This window comes from Schistocerca americana, chromosome 4 (genome assembly GCF_021461395.2).
Source record: "Schistocerca americana isolate TAMUIC-IGC-003095 chromosome 4, iqSchAmer2.1, whole genome shotgun sequence".
NCBI lineage: Eukaryota > Metazoa > Arthropoda > Insecta > Orthoptera > Acrididae > Schistocerca > Schistocerca americana.
Window position 1 is genome coordinate 108,589,350 of NC_060122.1, and position 21,787 is coordinate 108,611,136.

Here is a 21,787-nt window from a genome sequence, read left to right on the forward strand (position 1 = left end):
CAATTTCATTAAGTGCTACATCTACACTGTCTTTGCAGGTTTTGTCAACTTTACTGGTTCAAAAATGGTTCTGAGCTCTATGGGACTTAACATCTGAGGTCATCAGTCCCCAACGTTACTGGTATCATAGCATTACTTTGGTTACCCATCTTGTCAGGTACAGATTGAACACAATGAATGGATAAGTTAATGTCTTAGGAAATAAATTTATTGTTTGGAAAATGATTTCATCGTTGAATCTGCAAAACAGACAAAGAATGTTAATGACTTCAGAGTTAAACAGAAGGCTGTAGTGGAAAAATGGAACAGAACTTTAATATCATGTATTACAAAGGAGCACAAAATATATTACTGTCAAAATTACACTTCCTACTTACATCTTCTTTCATTTCATTCAATCAATTTGGATACAAATTTTGACTAACCACAGCTAACTTATTCCAGAATGCACATTTATCTACGTTATCATCAATTTGGTCCCAAACAAACTTCAAAAAGTTTTCACATTTTTCTCTAGGCTTACAGATAACTGACCTTTACTGTTTGGATCACTACTCTGTATGACAGTAATGAAAAACTGCTTTGACTGTACTGGTATTCTATAACTCTCACTTACATCATCACATACATCACTTACCTTATCTGTATTGTCAACATCATTCACAATAACTCTGAAACTTCATTGCTTTTAAACTCCACAAATAGATGACACTCGTCATCATTACTATCATATTCTTCCGAAATTACTTCATCAACATCATTAACAACACAAGTCTCATCTCCATCAACACCTCCATTCATTTGTGATAAGCTACCAGTCTCAGTCTTACCAACCTCAGTTATTTCACAGCTATAATTCATATCTACATCAAAAATACCACCTAGTTCAGATCCAATACAGTCATCACCTGATTTACACACATCAATAACACTGTTTTCTGACCAAGAGAAGAGATCATTAGTATAATGTGTATTTAAATGAAACTCGGTCGCTAGTGTAAAGTAATGGTAACGATTTTATTAACTCAAATGTAGTTATACATAGTACACATACTCAAAAATTGTTGCCAACAGTTACACATACTCAAAAATAGTCGCCAAAACTGGTGGCACATTTATTCCATAAGGACACTAGCCAGTCAATTCCATCCTTGAAGAAGCTAGTAGGCTGCTGTCGGATCCACACCTGGACCCAGTCACACAATTCATCATCCGTTGTGAATCGATGTCTGCGAATAGCTTATTTTAGAAGTCCAAACACATGAAAGTCACACGGTGATTATGCGGTTGTCCAAGACTAAAGCATTCACTTCCGCAACCATTTCTGATGTGATGACATGATGAGCCTGTCCAGGACAAGCAACATCTTCCAGTGACTCGTGCTCCTCAAGAAATCGTTTGTGCCACCCCATAACACTTGAACAACTCAGACTGTACTCAACGTGCATGGCCTTCATCCGTTGATACATTTCACGGCCTCCAACTCCTTCCACCATCAAAAATCGAATCACTCCTCGTTGTTCCTACTTACTTGCCAGCATGTTCGTTAGTGGACGATTACTTGTGTGACCATCTTCTCTTTGGCATGAAACCATAATGGCGCTATGCAACATCAAACAGTGTACACACGTCAGTCTCTCTACCAATAGATGGCACCACCGTATCCTCAGTTACATGGTGCCACCTTACGTGTAAGAAAAAGGTAGACACATTGACCAGGTTTCATTTGGATGAACCTCATACATACTACATCAAAATTCTCATTACTCTAACATTCTGGTTTTTGATTAGTACCTACATCACTATAATTAAACATAGTATCCCAAAACTTTTGATCAAAACATAAATGAGAAATCTGATACTTCTTCTGTTCAACTTCAAATTCCTGTGCCGTATTGTTAACACTGCTGCTATTGTCTAACTGCAAGTGTAAATTAGGGGTCTGGTGCTTCTTGTGTTTTCTCGCCCCAAAACTGTGGACCTTCACTGAAGTGAGCTGCCATTTCCTGAATAGTAACTTCTATGATTGTTTCTCCAATAAAATTGCTCATGGTTATCCCCATTATTCCTATTCTGCTGATGTTCAAAATCTGTCTTTATTAACATTTTGACCCTGATTGAAGTCACCATTACCTCTGTTTCTGTAGTTATTACCATTGTGACCTCTATGATTCTGATTGTTATGGTACATACTTCTTTTTTCTGCCCTATCCAGCCTGTTAACATATTGTAAAAATTGTTCACAACAATTTTCAGGTCCATGTACTAAATCCCACTGCAACGTTTCTGGTAATCTCCTTTTAAGTGCATCAATCAATGTTATTTCGTGAAATGGTTTGTCCAAGTGTGTTAATTTCTTATGCTGGCTCTTACAAAACTATATCAGTGTACCATCCCTACTCCTATAATTAGGACCATTCAGAATTTCACTTTTTATTCTCCCCTATTCTGCTTCCAATAAAAATTTACTTATAAAACTTTTTTCGAAACTTTGATATGTTTCCCACTGACTTAAATTTAAATTTACCCAAGACAGGGCTTTGCCTTCAAGACATCTTTTAACAAATTTAATTTTTTGATTGTCACTTACGCCTGACACAAAACTATCTCCATAGTGGCACAGAAAATCCACCGCATGTAAATTATCTGATGGAAAACATTTGACAGGAATGTTGGACCACGCATCACCGTTGTTTGAATACAGATTTTTGTGAATGCAATTTTCCTGAACTGCTGAAATTTTTTGATCTAAAACATTTACAGTTTGCATATTCTTTCCAACATTTCAAATTTTTTGATCTTAATGACTAAAGTTCTGTTCCATTTTTCCGCTACAGCCTTCTGTTCAACTCTGAAGTCATTAACATTCTTCGTCTGTTTTGCAGATTCAACAATGAAATCATTTTCCAAACAATAAATTTATTTTCTAAGACATTAACTTATCCATTCACACTTTTTAATCCCTCTGACAACCCATTTTTTAGCTCCGAAACCTGATTCCTAAGTTGATCTATTTGGTATTGTGCCCTGTCCATTTTACAATTGCTTTCAGTTCTTATTTCAGTTAACTGATCATTAACTGCACTAAATTTGCGATTGTTATGTGTCTTCATTTCCTCTACTTTTGCCAAAATCAACTGCAAAATATCAGTTTTACTGTTTCTTTGTTGACTACGATTTCACTCATTTCAAACATGTCCTGGCTGGGTCCTAGATCTTTCACTTCTACGTCACTACTACCCTCATCTCTATTCATTTTGTTAACAAGCACACAAGTCCACAAACAAATTCATTTCACAAATAGTTTGTACTTATCTCTCTGTTTTGCAGTCCTTCATCATAGTTTTAAGGTCCTCTTTCATTTGATCCGATCCATCATTGTTGATAGCGCCTCGTCACTGTTGATAGGACTTTGTTGAGCAGCTCTTGGTCTTCTTTCTTTGTGCGATCAGAAACTCATTTATACATAAACTGCAAATGACACAGATCACTCTCCTTCTTCTGCAACAGACAGAACCTCATTTTCAGTCAACTGATCCCAGACGACGATGCCAATTGTAATCTTACCCTCCCTCACATCACCTGTTGACTGTCACTCATTTCACAATAAAGGCATTTAATAAGCTGCGAGAGGAGTAAGATTTACAATAAACTTTTTACTTATCTTCTTTTCTCATAGTTGGCTCCAGTTCTTCACATCTAGGGGTTGATTCTTGAAGCTGAAATTTTTGATATTATTGATTCTCATGGTTCCAATTTTCGTAATAACTACTGAAGAATTGGCTATTTTTATCTTGCTTTTATTTTTTCACATTTTTCTATATCACACTGTCTATACAATTTCCACTTTAAAAGCAAAAATTACATTGTTATTACCAAAATTACAAACACACCTGGCCACATCAGAGGCATGTCCAGTACTCCTTCACTCTGCAGTACTGGGTCATTCCATGTCAAGTCACCCAGGCCTTGACACCAACCATGTCAGATTTTGATGAAACTTGGTACAATTACTTATTTTATCATCCTGAAAGCACTTGTAAAATTTTTTTGCTCTATCTCTTATAGGTTTTTTTTTTATATAAATTTTTAAAGTTTTTAGATTTGGCGTTGTTTCAGCAGTCGGAAATCGTAACTTAAACGTGTCCTCACAACTAAAAAAATTTGTGTATTAAAGAATACTCAAGATATCAGTATGAAACTTTGGAATAAGTTTGTGTTTATATCTAAATGTTAAAAAAAATTACCATAAAGATATATTAAAACCTTCCAAATGAATAAAAATTTACAAGTTTTTTTTTAGCTAACGGATGTTTAGTTTTACAAAAACTGCAATATCTAGAGTCTCAGACCTGATAGAAAGCTCAAATTTGTTTTAAAATACTCTTAATTGTATAGGCTATTAGATAAAAGAAAAATTATGTTGGCTTTTTAACCTGTTTAATAGTTACCTAATTTTTAAAATAATATTAATTATATTTTAAAAATAAAAAGTACCAAGTGACTTAGACACCGAAAATAAGTTTTTGTCTTCTTCGAGTAACAATGTACGCTTGGATTTTGTTTTGTTACTCCTGTGTTTTGAAGTAAAAAATTATTACAGTGTTAAATAGTGCTTGGATAGTATTTTATTAAGTTTATTCGAACTTTCAGTAAGTACTGTTACTTAGTTTACAGAGATTCTTTTCCAATATCCTATAAAAGTAACCAGAACAGTAATCAGACCAAAAGTGAAATCAGTATGTCAGATATTCAAACCTGTAGCGTAGGGTTATTTAAAAAATCTGACTGTTTCCAAACAACCTACACACCTTCAAAACAGTTACAGCTGGTATCTGAATTGAGTGAGGAAGAAAAAGATTTGATCCACTTACGATCTGGAATTAATCTGTGTGAATTTAAGAATATATGTTCATACCACAGCTACTACTTTTTAAACGTTTTTGAAAAGTATCAAACAACATGTGTAGACCCACTAAAAAAACACAAAAAGCCCATCAAAAAATCATTGAGAAGTGTAGGCTTGGATCTTTCTAAACAATTACTGACAAAAAATATTAGCATAAAACCTGGACAAAAGTTTTGCTCAACATGCCGTAACTTTTGTGAGGAAAAATAAAGAGTTGAAGTCAATGAAAGTGAAACAGATGATGAAGTCATGGTTGAATTAGAATCACAGGAATCCAGAAATGAATCCCTCGTACAAACAAACATTGCTCTTGATAATTTAGGTTTAACACTGATAGAGCTTCATGGCTTGTCAGAACAAAGTAAAGGGTCTTATTTTAAAAGGAAGGTTAGCAGTATTGAAAAGACTGCAAAAAAGCGGTTTCAAAAGCATTAAAATATGATGCACCAAGTTCTGATGATGACGAAGAAGATACAAGTGTGGTTGAGAAACCAAAGGATTTTGATGTAATGATTTCTCTTATGAAAGAGAAGATTTCATCTGTTGGGAGGTCTAGAAAAATCCAGATCCTGATCTTGGCTCCAGATTCTTGGAGTCAAAATAAAGTGATGAAAGAATTTAATGTAATGGTGCGACAAGCTAGAAAGCTAAAATCCGAAAAGGGTATTTTGGAAACTCCTGGTCCAAAAAAAGGTAAAACTCTTTCTGAAAATACAGTAAGACTTGTAACAGATTTTTATGAAAAGGATGAAAGTTCCAGAGTGCTACCTGGAACAAAAGACAAAGTAAGTGTTCAAAAAAATGTGTACATGCAAAAAAGACTCATTTTGTGTAACTTGAGAGAACTCTATTATTCTTTCTAATTGGAGAATCCCGAGGTAGAAGTAGGATTTTCAAAATTTTGTTTCTTGAGACCTAAATGGTGTATCCTTGCTGGTGCTGCAGGCACACACACTGTATGTGTATGCAGTATCCACCAGAATGTTAAACTATTACTGGATGCTGTGGAAATTGAAGAATCTTATAAAGACCTAATTAAGATGCTTGTGTGCAACACGGAAAACCAAAACTGCATGCTACGTCATTGCGACAGCTGTACTGCAAATACTGCACTAACTGAGTACTTATCTGAAAAACTAAGTGAAGATTATGATTTAGAAGAAGAAATTGTAATCAGTCAGTGGGTTAACACAGACAGGGCAGAAATGATCAAACAGTCGTATCAGTGTTGAAGACTACATTTCTTTATTGGTTAGGTCATTGGAAAAGCTCACCCCGCACTTGTTTATAGCAAAATCCCAATCAGCAGCCTTTAAAAGATTGAAAGAAGACCCATCACCCAAAACAGCAATTATTGTGATGGGTTTCAGTGAAAATTATTCCTTCGTTATACAAAATGAGATCCAAAGTTACCACTGGAATAGAGGTGGTTGTACTCTACACCCAGTTGGAGTTTTTCTAAGAAATGAGGAAAACAATGTTTTTGTTTCCAACCAATGTTTTATTAGTGATGACCAAGAACGTGATACTAGTTTTGTTAACTTTGTACAAAGAGAAATTACAAAGTGGCTGTCATCACATCATACTGACATTGACTCAGTTCACTACTTTACAGATGGTTGTGCTGGGCAGTACAAAAATAGAAACAGTTTTAAAAATTTGACTGAACACTTGAGAGACTTTAATTTGAAGGCCCAACACTCTTTTTTTGCAACAAGTCACGGGAAGTCAATTTGTGATGGCCTAGGAGGAACTATTAAAAGAATTTTAAGGAAAGCTAGTCTACAGCTTTCAGACAAAGAACAAATAATGACAGTAATCGATGTGTGTTCATTTTCACTTTATTGACAAAAAAGAAGCTGATTTGCTACGGTTAAAACTAGAAAACCGTTTTTCAGCAACCCGAACCATTCCTGGAACAACAAGTTTTCATACCTTCAAACCACTTCCAACAAACAACCTTGAAATTAGAAGGACTACAGATAGTGTAAAACCCTCCTTACTCTTTTCTTTCCATTCATCTTCTGATTGGGTTCATGTTGAACCATCCATAAATAGCTATGTGGCTGTAAATTATGATGGTAACTGGTACTTTGGACTGGTAAAAACAATATTCAATGATGCAGAAGATGCAGAAATTCTATTTCTACATCCTTCAGGACCAGCTGCATCATTTTATTGGCCTGAAAGAGAAGATTCTTGCATAGTGCCATTGGAGCACATAGTCTGTGTAGTAGACGCACGTCAATCAAGCGGCACTGGAAGAATGTATTACTTCAATAAAGACTGTATCAAAAGAACTGAAAGCTCTTGGATGAAGTGGAAAAACAAGTTGAATCAGCATTAATGTTTATTAAAAAGACAAAATTACTCAAAAAATTCAATGTTTCAAGCAATCAGTTGGGTGATACATATGTGTCGTAAGTACACTATCTTTGTACATAATTCTAATGTAATCTACTATAATTAATAAATATGTTAAAAAGCCATCATTATTTTTGTTTTATCAAGTAGCCTATATGTTTAAGAGCAAATTAAAACAAATTTGAGCATTCTATCAGGTCTGAGACTCTAGATATTGCAATTCTTATAAAACAAAACATCAGTTAAAAAAAAGAAAAGAAAAAAATACATATATATATTTTTTTCATAGAAAATATTAATATATTTTAATAGTATCATTTTTATCTTCAAATATGTATAATAAATAAACTTGCTGCAAAAATTCATGATGTTATCTAGAAGAGTTTTTAAGATATGCAATTTTTAAGTTTTGAATACAAATTAAATTTACCATTTTGGAAGGTTCGGAAAACACAAAACATAAAAACTTAAAAAATTTATAAAAAAAAATAAGAGATACAGCAAAAAAAATTTGCAGGTGTTGTCAGGATGGTATTAGAACCATTTGAGCCAAATTTTATGAAAATCTAAGGAGGTGGGTGTAAAATTTATTTTTTATTGGGTGATTTGATGTGGAATGACCCTACTAACAATATTCTGAAGAGTTTACAAATCTTGTTGACAATTGATTTTCTATTAATTTCTGTTATTATTTCATAAATGAATCCAGAAATAAATTTAATAATTAGTGTCACATTGCATAATTATTAATAGGAATTATAGAGCTAGTACATAATGATTGTAACAAACAAAATGAAGTAATTTCTTTTTATACATTTTATATACATAGTAATATGGAATTCTTTTAGTTAAACAGCTGAGATGATATTAACCTGTTTAAAAGGTAGAAAGCATTTTTGGTATCTATAACTTCTGTTGAATAAAAGTAATGTTAGGGGAGGGTGTCCTTTTACATGGAGTACTATTAATATTTTTGGTCGATATTACCTTTTGCTTAACAGATCATAAAATTTTAAAAAACAACTGAATTGGTCAAGTTCCCCCCACCTGGGGATGAAGTTGACCAACTGTCTGGTATCTGATAACAGTGATTTGTTTATGATTCTGGAGTGACTTAACTGTTGTGAAACTTTATCAATAATTGAAAAACACATATGGCATAATAATTAAATTTTAATACTAAATTCAGAATAACATACAAAGGAAGTTTAAGAGCAATAATATGTGATCATAAATTTGCTTTGCAAAATCCCAAAGAAACACATACCCTTCTTCTATAGCACCAAAAGCTGGCTGACCATCTTGTGTTTAAACATGATGATCATGAACCCTGTTTAATTGGTTTCTTTGGAATTTTATACATTTCGCTGGGCTTGTTAATGTTTACTTTTCCATTTAAAATTCTAAAATATGTAGGCTACACTCCTTCAATTCACCCGATATACATTTTTACATATGCATCATTTTCATGCTGACAACTCTTATGGTCTCAACTGTATGATGCAATAAACAGAACTGCGACTTACATGACAAATTCGTAAGTTAACATACCGACACTTCCCACAATGACTTCCCCACTCCACCACTAGACTGTTACAAGAAACTGTTACTGCATCCACTGTGCCAAATTGCTGTTGCATTCTTAGGTCACATTCTTGTCACATTCATGAATGTTTGTTTATAAATGAACTGCTTGAGAAAAGATGGTCAGCTTCATTCCAGTTCTACCAATAATTTGCAAAGTTTTATTAATGTGTCTATGAACAGGTAAATATAATAGATTTATTTTGGTTGCTATTCTATGTTTTGTTGTGAAGGGTCAATCGATGACATACATAAAGCCTAGACAAATGAACTGTTTTATGCTAATCGTTTGAAGAAAAGTTTTAGCGACTTGGTGAAACAGGCTTGTTAGCAGGATATCACGGTCATGCTGGAAGACTTCGAACACAATGGAATGCTGCATTTGAAGAGACTGCTCTCGAGGGCTTCAAGGAAGCACCTACGACAAGTACTCAAGCAGTTGGACATGACATGGGGGTCAATCATTGGTTAGTCTGGGAGGTTTTGAGGGATGACAGCCAGCATCTAATTAGTTTCCATCCTGTCCAAGACCTAAATCCCATAGCGGAGTGTGAACACAGGCTAGGGTTTTGTCTGTGGTTTCTGTGATGTGTTGCACGAGATTCTGACTTCCCCACCACTGTGTTGTTTACCAATGAGTGCACCTTCCATCGGGATGGCCTTTACATCACTCAAAACATTCATTACTGGGCAAGGGGAAATCCTCACATCACGTACGTCCATGGACACCAGAAATAATTTTCACTCAACATTTGGGCAGGCATTGCGGGTGACCATCTGACTGGGCCAGTCCGTCTACCTCCTCAACCTACTGGGACATATTACCTTCACTTTTTGCAATAAACTCTACCCACCTTGCTGGATGATGTCCCCCTGAACACATGGCTATGCATGTGGTTACAGCATGAGGGGGTGCCTGTACATAACAGTCATGCTGTGCATGGATATTTAAATGAACATTTTGACTGTCAGGTAATTGGCAGAGGTGCTCGTAGGACATGGCCCCCACAATCGCCAGACCTCACGCCGACGGACTTTTTCCTGTAGGGATTCTTCAACGTTCTAGTTCACCCACATGCATGTGAACCACATGGAAATGAAGAGGAATTGATGGATCACATGCAACATGCCCCTAATCACATCAGGACAATGCCAGGAATCTTTGAAAGAGTTTGACAAAATACCGTTCGATGTTACCAAGCATGTGTCGCGTCAGACGGTCGCCAATTCAAGCACCTCCTTTAAGTAAACAATGTCCTAGTGACAAAAAGGGTCCTTTCGGGGCTGACAAAATTTGCAAAAGACTTTCTGTAGACGAATTAACAGCTGTTGATGGGTTTGTTCCCAGTACATCTTATAATGAAACTGCAATGGATCTGTCGGGACCCCGGCGGATTCATCCCCAGGCCCTTGGAACATGTGGCGCCAAGTTTCCGTAGTTTAAAAATTGTGCGTTGTCGACCTACACAACATTAAATCCTTAGCCATGAAGATGCTATTCAAGTGGGGCATCGTCAGTTGGTTGCACCACTTATGTCCTCTTTACACAGGGGCTGCTGCTCGTCCTGGAGAGGGTTCGGTCTGCGTGCTATTGGCTGATTTCTTCTCACAGCCTTCTCTTCTTTGTTGTTCCCAACTGGTGTGCCAGTGCTTGACTTTATATCACAACAGCATTAATGTTGAGGGCATGGGGAAGAGAAATAACCAGAATCAGTTCAATTGAAACACTTTTAATGTGCTGCTACAGTGTCCAGAAGAGTCTGAAAGCGCAGGATTGCATTCTGCCCAATAAAACGAAGCGCCACCATCCGATTCCAACTACAGGCATCAGGTGCTGTAATCAGTCATTGTGATTCATAGTCTCACACCTGGCCAGTTGGAGTGCAGTTGTTGACATGTCAACATGAGCTTGGACAAAAGGAGCAGGGCATTACTGGTGAAGCTCTATTATCAGAATAACAGTAACGCTGCAGCTGCACTTCGAGAATATCGCCACCTGAAAGGATCACGGAAGGGTCCTCTTTCTCCACTTGCTGTGCGGAGCATGATAAAGAGTTTGAATCAACTGGAGAACTGGACGTCTCTCCAGGAATAGGCCGATGACCAGCTGCACCACAAATGGTTGACAAAGTTGCTGTTGCTATGACAGGCAGCAGACAACACTGTGCGCAATTCCTGATCGTTAAGCAGTGCAGTGCATGTGCTGTGCCATGGCAGTTGAACATCCCATGCTTTGAACCATTATGAATGGTATCCATATAAGATCCCACTCCCAGTGATTTCTGGTTGTGGGGCTTCCTGAAGGACGGGGTTTACCGGGGGAACATTCATACATGTCCTGATCTGCAGAACAGCACATCGAGAGAGGTAGCCAGTATACCTACTGGTCAGAATGCAATCCTGATCTCTCAGACTCTTCTAGACACTGTAGCAGCACGTCAAAAGAGTTTCAATTGTACTGATCCTGTCTTATTTCTCTTCTCCATGTCCTCAACATTAACACTGTTATGACATAAAGTCAAGCACCAGCACGCCAGTCAGGAACAACAAAGAAGGGAAGGTTGTGAGAAGAAATCAGCCAATAGCACGCTGACCAACCCCTCTCCAGGATGAGCGCAGCCCCTATGTGAAGAGGACATAAGTGACACAACCAACTGATGATGCCCCAGTTGAATAGCAGCTTCATGATTAGGGATTTGGAGAGCAGCATCAATGCTAGATCACTTCTCTTGTACTCTGTATGTAGCACGAACTTGGAATAGTCTATACTGAAGAAGATTGCTTATTTTGTGTGTCACCCTTTGCTTGCGACACATCTGTGTAATTGTTCAAGTTAAGTATTGTACCTTTTCTTTTTGTAATATAAGTCATTAATATGATTTGTTTCAATGTTCATCTAGCAAAACGAGTATGCAGGATTCCCTGACACCACAAATGCTACCAAAGTACCATAATAAGTTTCCATGTTATAATGTGTTAAATAGGGAAAGTTTAATTATAACCACTCATTATAATACAATGCAGGTCAAAATCTTTGGACATAACATAGTTCACAGACACCCTATCACTACTTATTGAATAATCTTTGAAATCTGCCTTCTGCACACTGTTTAGTCTGATGTAAACTTCGAAAATTTTATACTTGTATCTACATCTATGAACACACTCTGCAAGCCAGCATATGGTACACAGCAGAGGGTATCTTGTACCACTAATAGTCATTTCCTTTCCTATTCTTGTCGCAAATGGAGTGAAGGAAAAACAACTATCTTATGCCTCCATTCAAGCCCTAATTTCTCTGGTCTTGTCTTCATCATCCATACACAAAATAATAGTAGACATGTAACTCTTCAGGCTTTCCCGGCAATCTAATGACATCTTGGGTTGTCAGGTGTTCTGCCGGATATCAGCGTCGTACTTGCACGATATTTCGGTCACGTAGCTCGTAACCTTCATCAGGTGCCACCTGAGACTGCTCCTCGAGTGGACCTGGTCCAGTATTTATGCCTATGGCCTTCCCCCTCCACCAACGGCTGCAGGCACTTCCTCTGTGGTCCGCGCCCATTCCCTGCGACCTGCTGGAGCGTTGCTGCTCTGTTTTCCGTCCGCTGCGGTTCTAGGTGTTCCCTCTGCGGTCCGCGCCCACCAAACCCGCTGCTGGGGTTTCATCTACGGTCTGGGGTACCAAGCGTTCCCCCTGCGGTCCGCGCCCGCTCACCACGACCTGTTGGAGCGTTGCCGCTCCGTCTCTGGATGTTCCCTCTGCGGTCCGCGCCCACCAGTCCCACTTCTGGATGTTCCATCATCGGTCTGGTGCACCTGGCAGTCCGTCAGGGGCTCGTTTTCCATCTCCATGTCTCTGGTTCTTCTGTTTGTGTAGTGTTGCAGCTGGCCCCATTGCTCCTTTAACAATTCCAGAGCCGGATCCCAGGCTCTGCTTAGCTGGTACCCTGTGTCACGGTTCATAAGATCGTCAGCCATTTTAATTTCTATCGATTCTCTTATAACACTGTCCCAAAATCTGGGTGTTTGTGCTAGAATCTTGGTATCCTCATACTTCATGGCATGATCTAGTTCTAGGCAGTGTTCAGTGATGGCTGACTTAGTCACCTGTCATAATCTAGTGTGCCTGTGGAGATCAGGTGCAAAGAACATCAGAGGCACACTAGATTAAGACAGGTGACTAAGTCAGCCATTGCTGAACACTGTCTAGAACTAGATCATACCATGAAGTATGAGGATACCAAGATTCTAGCACAAACACCCAGATTTTGGGACAGTGTTATAAGAGAATCGATAGAAATTAAAATGGTTGATGATCTCATGAACCTGACACAGGGTACCAGCTAAGCAGAGCCTGGGATCCGGCTCTGGAATTGTTAAAGGAGCAAGGGGCCAGCTGCAACACTACACAAACAGAAGAACCAGAGACATGGAGATGGAAAACGAGCCCCTGACGGACTGCCAGGCGCACCAGACCGAAGATGGAACACCCAGTAGTGGGACTGGTGGGCGCGGACCGCAGAGGGAACATCCAGAGCTGCAGCAGATGAAAAACGGAGCGGCAACGCTCCAACAGGTCGTGGTGAGCGGGCGTGGACCACAGGGGGAACGCTTGGTACCCCAAACCGTAGATGAAACCCCAGGAGGGGGTTTGGTGGGGGCAGACCACAGAGGGAACACCTAGAACCGCAGCGGATGGAAAACGGAGCAGCAACGCTCCAGCAGGTCGCAGGGAATGGGCGCGGACCACAGAGGAAGCGCCTGCAGCCGTTGGTGGAGGGGGAAGGCCATAGGCATAAATACTGGACCAGGTCCACTCGAGGAGCAGTCTCAGGTCGCACCTGATGAAGGTTACGAGCTACGTGATCGAAATACTGTGCAAGTACGACGCTGATATCCGGCACAACACCCGACAACCCAAGATGTCATTAGATCGCTGGGAAAGCCTGAAGAGTTACATCAAAAGTCTCTACGGGGAGGAGATGTATTAGAATATCAAGAAGCTGGACAAGCTTTGGCAGAAGAAAGGGAAGATGCTGAGTTCTCTCAGTTTTTTGCTGAGGCGTCGAGATGAAGAAGTGGTACCAGTATTTGCCAGAATTAAACATCACATCAACTCCAGAGCGGCGAACAAGATAAAACGCAGAGCCAGCATGGCACTGGTGAGAGAGAGGATTCGAGATATGTGCCACAGGTTAGATGTTGTGGCCAGGGAGCTGTTACACATTGATCTGTACATGGCAGCCTCCTTAACAAGAGAAGATTGGGATTGGGTAGACCGTGCCTCCTGGTCTTTAGCTGAGTGTGCTAGAAGGAATGCCTCATCTTGCCAATCTGTAAAGTTTGAGCGCATGAGTAAGAAAGCACAGCAGATGGAAGAGACACGCACTGTGACGAATCTGAGTGGCATACAGTTTGATGATACAACCTTAAAGGTACTTTGCAAGGGTCTCAACTTTGCTACGACCCCTAGAAACGTACCCATTTCAGGTTTCGTCAGTGCAGTAGAGCAAGTTGCAGCCACACTTCCACCTAATGTGGCAGAGGAAGTCCGCCAAGAGGCCTGCAGGGTCCTCACCAAGGCCAGGCCGCCGAAATCGAACATCACAACCGAGGAGAGACTTGCACTCAAGAAACTCTGGGAAGACAACAGCATTGTGGTACTGCCAGCAGACAAAGGGAACTCCACTGTCATCTTGCAGTGGGTGGATTATGATGAGAAAGTGCGCCAACTTCTGGAGGACCCTGCATACAGAATTCTGGAGTGTGACCCCACGGAGAAGGTGGCCAAGGAGACTAGTGCTCTCTTGAAGGAAACAGGGATGCCCGATAAGATCATCAGACAACTACAGGAAAAAGCGCCAGTGCCACCTAGACTGTATGGTCTGCCTAAAATACACAAGGAGGCCGTGCCCCTACGTCCAACTGTCAAAAATATTGGGGCACCTACGTACACAACAGCAAGTACTTGAAAGGTCTCCTGTCTCCATATGTGGGCAAATGTATTCACCACATCCGCAACTCAGAAGATTTCCTGCAACGCCTCAAGCAACTGCACATCACAGATTCGGACATCATGGTTAGTTTTGATGTGGTATCGCTGTTCACCAGGGTCACACTGAAGGACTCACTAGAACTGATTGCAGAGAAATTTGACGGTGCTCTGTTGGACCTGTTCAGTCATACACTGACATCCACATATTTCCTGTACAGAAACCAATATTACGAGCAAACTGAAGGTGTAGCTATGGGCAGCCCACTGTCCCCTGTGGTTGCCAACATGTTATGGAGAGTTTTGAGGAGAGGGCATTGGAGACAGCCACATTCAAACCCACATGCTTCTTTAGGTATGTGGATGACACCTTTGTGATCTGGCCACATGGGATGGACAGGCTCAATGAGTTTCTTGAACATCTTAACTCATGCCACCCTAATATCAAGTTCACCATGGAACTGGAGAAGAATGGCCAGCTGCCATTTCTGGATGTACTAGTCCAGAGGAAAGCAGATGGATCAATTGGCCACAGTGTGTACCGAAAACCAACACACACTGATTTATATCTGCAGGCCAGCAGCTGTCACCACCCTGCAAAGAAGAATTGGGTTCTGAAGACTTTGGTCCACAGAGCACGTGCCCTGTCAGACCAAGAGAATCTACCTATAGAGATAGAACGTCTCAAAACAGTTTTCTCCAAGAATGGATACACGGACAGACAAATTGAGAGGGCACTCCAACCAGCCACTATACCACAGGTTCCTGAAGAAGACCAAGATGAAGCAAAGAAGGTGGCATATCTGCCCTATGCTGGCTCTATTTCTGCCAGAATCAGTAGGATCCTCCGTAAACACAATATCAAGTGTGTTTTCTGTCCATCCAACAAGATCGGGGGACTGCTGGGGAGTGTCAAACACGACCTGGGGTTATGAAAACCAGGGATTTACAATATACCTTGTCAATGTGGCATGTCCTACATTGGCCAGACGACAAGAACTGTGGAGATCAGGTGCAAAGAACATCAGAGGCACACTAGATTAAGACAGGTGACTAAGTCAGCCATTGCTGAACACTGTCTAGAACTAGATCATGCCATGAAGTATGAGGATACGAAGATTCTAGCACAAACACCCAGATTTTGGGACAGTGTTACAAGAGAATCGATAGAAATTAAAATGGTTGACGATCTTATGAACCGTGCCATGGGGTACCAGCTAAGCAGAGCCTGGGATCCGGCTCTGGAATTGTTAAAGGAGCAACGGGGCCAGCTGCAACACTACACAAACAGAAGAACCAGAGACATGGAGATGGAAAACGAGCCCCTGACGGACTGCCAGGCGCACCAGACCGAAGATGGAACACCCAGAAGTGGGACTGGTGGGCACGGACCACAGAGGGAACATCCAGAGCTGCAGCAGACGAAAAACGGAGCGGCAATGCTCCAGCAGGTCGTGGTGAGCGGGCGCAGACCGCAGGGGGAACGCTTGGTACCCCAGACCATAGATATCCCCCAGGAGCGGGTTGGTGGGCGCGGACCACAGAGGGAACACCTAGAACCGCAGCGGACGGAAAACGGAGCAGCAACGCTCCAGCAGGTCGCAGGGAATGGGCGCGGACCACAGAGGAAGCGCTTGCAGCCGTTGGTGGAGGGGGAAGGCCATAGGCATAAACACTGGACCAGGTCCACTCGAGGATCAGTCTCAGGTCGCGCCTGATGAAGGTTACGAGCTACGTGACCGAAATATCGTGCAAGTACGACGCTGATATCCAGCAGAACACCCGACAACTAAAGATGTCAATAGTAGACATGATCTACAGTCAGCAGCAAAAGCCACTTCTCTAACTTTTCTCAAAAGTGTCTCACATAACGAACGTAGACTTTCTACCAGTGCTTTCCATTTGAGTTTAGAAAGCATCTATGTAACAGTCACATACTGATCAAACCAGCCAGTAACAAATCAAACAGCATGTTTCTGAACTGCATCGATGTCTTCCTGTAATCCAATCTGGCAGCGATCCCAAACACTCTTGAAGTACTCAAGTATCAGTCTCATTATGCTCTATACAGTTGAACTACAATTCTCCCAATAATCTGAAGTTGACCATTCGCCTTCCTACTTCTGTCCTTAGATGCCCATTCCATTTCATATTGGGCTGCAATGTTAAGTCCAGGTATACACCTGACAGATGGGGTGAGCAGCAATTTACAGCTATTTACTGATGTCACTGTGGTTTACAGGATGGTGTTGTTGCTGAGTGACTGCAGGAGTATACAAAAAAGACTTGGAGAATTTTTAGTTAGTGTAATGAATGCCAGCTTGTTCTAAACATAGAAAAATGTAAGTTAATGTGGATGAGTAGGAAAAATTACTGTAACATTTGAATACAGCATTAGTAGGCTACCTGCCTGCCAGTCACATCAATTAAATATCCAGGTGTAACACTGTAAGATGATATGAAATGGAATGCCATGTCAGGTTGGTAGTAGGGAAAGCAAATGCTCAATTTCATTTTATTGGGAGAATTTTGGGAAGTGTAGGTCATCCTCAAAGAATATGACGTGTATAATGCTAGTGACTCATTTTTTAGCACTGTGGGTGACTGTTTGGGATACCCATCAGTATGAATTAAAGGAAGACATCAAAGAAACTCAGGGATGTGCTGCTAGGTTTGTAACCAGTAGGTTCAAACAGCATGAAAGTATTAAGGAGATGTTTTGTGATCTCAAATTGGGATCTGTGAAGGGAAATTTTGAGAACCAGCATTTAGGGGCACCTGAAAAATGTTTCTACTGCTGCCAACATACATTTTGCTGTTTAAGATTGGAACAGAAAAGGAATGCAATGTATGGTGGCTAGCAGAACATGTGTGTAGGTTTTAATCAACATGTCTGTGACAATCAGCACACCACTAATACTGTATTCAAATACTATAGAATTGTTTTCCCAGTTCATCTGTGTTAACTTACATTTTCCTACATTTAGAGCAAGCTGCCATTCATCATAGCAAATAGAGATTCTGCTAAGTCATCCTGTATCCTTCTACTGTCACCCAATGACAATATTCCTGCATGCTACAGCATCAGCAGCAACAATGGCAGAATGCATCTCACCCTATCCATCATATCATTTATGTATATACACAACAAGAACGGTCCTATCTCTCTTCCCTGTGGTGCTTATAATGACACTTTTGCCTCTGATGAATACTTGTCATTGAGGACAATGTACTAGGTTCTATTAGATACATCTATTACAGCAAGTTCCATGGCAAATTCATTTGTTTTGGCACATCTTCTTTGCTAGCCTTTACCTTTCTGACCTGCATACACTCTGGATTCTTTTAGATGCATCTATTATTGACAGTTTCATTTGCTTAGGTAAAATCCACTTTGCTAGCCTTTACCTTCCTAATCCGGACAACCTCTGCCTATGTCTTACATTTGTCTTACCTAACTGCACTTAATTTCTCTCAGTGACTAGTGTTTTATACTACTCTTCAACTTGGCATTCTGTCACAATGTTTTCAAATGCATCACTATTTGAATAAACCATTTCCTCAACTACCTCCATATTCTTAACATTGACATTATCTGTTTGCTCTGAATTAGGAATCAGTTCACAATTATTGCCATTATCAGAACATCTTTGAATTGCTGCTTCTTCTGATATGACCTGACCTGACAGAATCAACAGCACCTTCCATCTGCTCACTACAATGGCTTTCAATTTTCTTTGCCTTGTAAGCCCTTTCATTACTGAATTCGATTCCCAGTTTTCTTTTACATTTTCAAATTTACTTTCCTGACAAACTTGCAGCGAGTCAATTTTATTGTTTAAAGCACCACTGAGCTTATCCATTTTTTGGCCCAATTCTGTTTTCAAATGACAAAGACCTTAAATTATTATTTTCACTGATAGTTTGCTTCAATCTTGCATTCAAATTACTGATGTCATTTCTCTGATGTCACTGCTAGAATTGTTTATTGGCTCCTTTCACTTTTAATTAAAATATAGTTTTAATCATTGCTTTTTAATCTTTGCTACCACTATCTGACACACTCTTATCAACTTCTCTGTTTCTGTTCTAGTCAACAGTTGCTGAACACTTAATAAAATAAACACTTTCACCTTAATTCTAGTTGTGTTGCTTGTTGCCCCCAATGTATTTCATTCTCCCACTGGACCCGTTTGTTTACATCTGGTCATCTCCCAACATCGACAATATCCATAGCTTCCAACTGGCTCAAGTCTTCTACTCTACAGTAACTGGAATCTGACTAGACCAAGAACAGCTCATGAGCCTGGGGAAATTTGACGACCAGCCAAGGCTGTCAACAGCAAGTCACTGAGAAAAAATAAGAGAGCACGAACAAAAGATAGAAAGACAACAGAGACAGCACAGCAGAATAAAAGTCTAAAGAGTAATCCAAGAGTGAAAACCTAAGGCATATCAAATACTGTGACCAAAACAATGAAGTGTAAAAACAACGATACAAAAACAGAACCACGACTGAAGACTGAGCCACTGTGGTGTTAGCTTTAAAGGGCAGTCACAAACACCGAAAGATGGGCATGGCCCTACAGCCAGCATTACAGTGGCAATGCCAGCACTAGCAGTTTTAGCAGTGCTGCCTAGCAGCTGTCATCAAGTTCCATGCCTTCTGGCGAGACCACCACCTCCATATCTGCATATGCTGGAATATCTACTGGTGCCCTGATTGCAAGCTATTTCATGTGGGGGTGGGATCAGCAAGGGCAGGCATTCCAGGCCTGACAATCAGTAGTTGTGGACAGGGGTTAGTTGGTATGGTGGCACTCCAAAGTCCTCAGAGTGTCAAATGCTGTGCTGCCAGGCGTGGTAAGCACCATAACCGGCATCCAAGCCCAGCGAATGGTGCCTGGAGTGCTGGGTCTGGTGTTCCGGAGTCTCTGGGGGAGGAGATGGAGAGAGTATACAGCTGCTGCTCATGGAGGAGCTCTGCTAAGCTTTGGTCATGGACATGGGTGGTCCTGTAAGTGTCCAGAAACATTATGATTGCAGCTGTAGCGGCGGTGGTTCCCACCACTTTCAACATTTGCTGCTTAACATCCACACCATACCCATGGAGGAGTGCTGCTAAGCTTTGGTCATGGACATGGGTGGTCCTGTAAGTGACCAGAAACATCATGAGTGCAACTGTAGTGGCGGTGGTTCCCACCACTTTCAACATTTGCTGCTTAACATCCACACCATACACTCTCATTCACCATTGAATTGGTGAAACTGTGGGCAAAATAGGTTTTTTATGCTGCTTGAGGTGCAGAATCGTTAGAAAGCCATTGCTATGAATTGGTGCCTACTGCCTGACACAATGGTTTGGTGAAGCCCTTTGATGGCTGGAATCTGGATGAGGGCTTCAATTATGACATCACTGGTGGTGGTCATAATGCTGACCACATATGGGTACTTAAAAGAGTTAAGTGTCTACAACAATGAGTGATACAGAGCCCAAAAGGGGCTACCAAAGTCCACATGTATATGGTCCGGTCCCAGGTACGACAGGGAGGGGCAAAAGACTGGGGAAGAGCAGCCTGGCACTAGGCGCAAGCTGAACAGCTGTGGACAATGGCTTCCTAATCCTTCATATCTCTTCTGGCTAGTAGGCATTTCACTTCACAAGGGCTTTCATCTGTGACATACTCCATTGTCAACAATGGAGGTATTCTGAGACCTGCAGCTGCATGGTAACTGGGATGACAACACAGTGAGTATCTGCCTCTGTGTCAAGCAGGAGAACACTCATGATGACTGACAAATGGTGGGAAAAGCGAGTCAGGCGCAGAGCTCTGGAATGGCATTCTATGAAAAATAAGTGGGCTACCCATGGAGCACAAAGTGCATGACACGCTGTAAGTCAGGGTCCCAGCATGAGTCTGCAGTGATTTTGACAACCATAATGGGAAACCTGTCCAAGGTGTGCTACCGTTCCGTGTCATTGTAGAAAAATGAGAGTTCAGGCTGATCAAAAACTGGGTCTGGTCTCAAAGGTATGTGAGATACAACATCCATATTTGTGTATTGTGCTGTGGGCTTGTATTGAATGGCATAATTACAGGAGCTGAGGAAAAGCATCCTACACTGGACCCTTTGTGTTGTTCACTCTGGAAGCAGGGAGCATGGCTCGAAGAACATCACCAGTGGTTTGTGACCTGTAACGAGGATAAACTTGGTTTTGAACAGGTAAACATGGAACTTTTTAATTGGAAACATAATCACCAAACTTTCCTTCTCTGTTTGCAAGTAGTTCTCTTGAGAAGGATTCAGTGTCTTTGATGCAAAACCAATTGGTTGCACAGTACTGTCATCATTCCTATGCACCAGCACTGCAGCATTGCCATACGGAGAGTCATCTGTAGCTCAAACTAGTGCATGTAATGGGGGGAAAGAGCATAAAGCAGGGTTCTGAGCACAGCGGATATTTCAGCTGTGTGAAACTGTGCTCACAGACATTGTCCACCCTTACTGAATGCCTTTCTAGTGCAACAGATTTAGCAGATATATAATATGGGTCAACTGTAGGAGGAATTTAGAGTTATAATTGAAACTTTCTCAAAAAAGCGTACAGGGGGTGGGGTAAAGAGTCAATAGATTCAATGTTGCACTCAATGGGCTGGGTCCCTTCTTTGTTGAGCAAGTGTCTGAGGTATTACACTAGCTCCTGAAAAACCTGGCATTCACATAAGTGGAACTTGAGTTCTTCATCATGCAAGACAGTAAAGAGCATGCAAAGGCTTTCACAGGTGTTCTTGACACCTATTATGCAGATAATAAAGTTGTCAGAGGATAGGCATGGTTAACTGTTTCAGGTATCTCTGGAAGATTGCTGGAGCAGAAGAGATCTAAAAAGGCAAGTGCTTGTAATTGTATAATCCAAAGGAAGTATTAAAAAT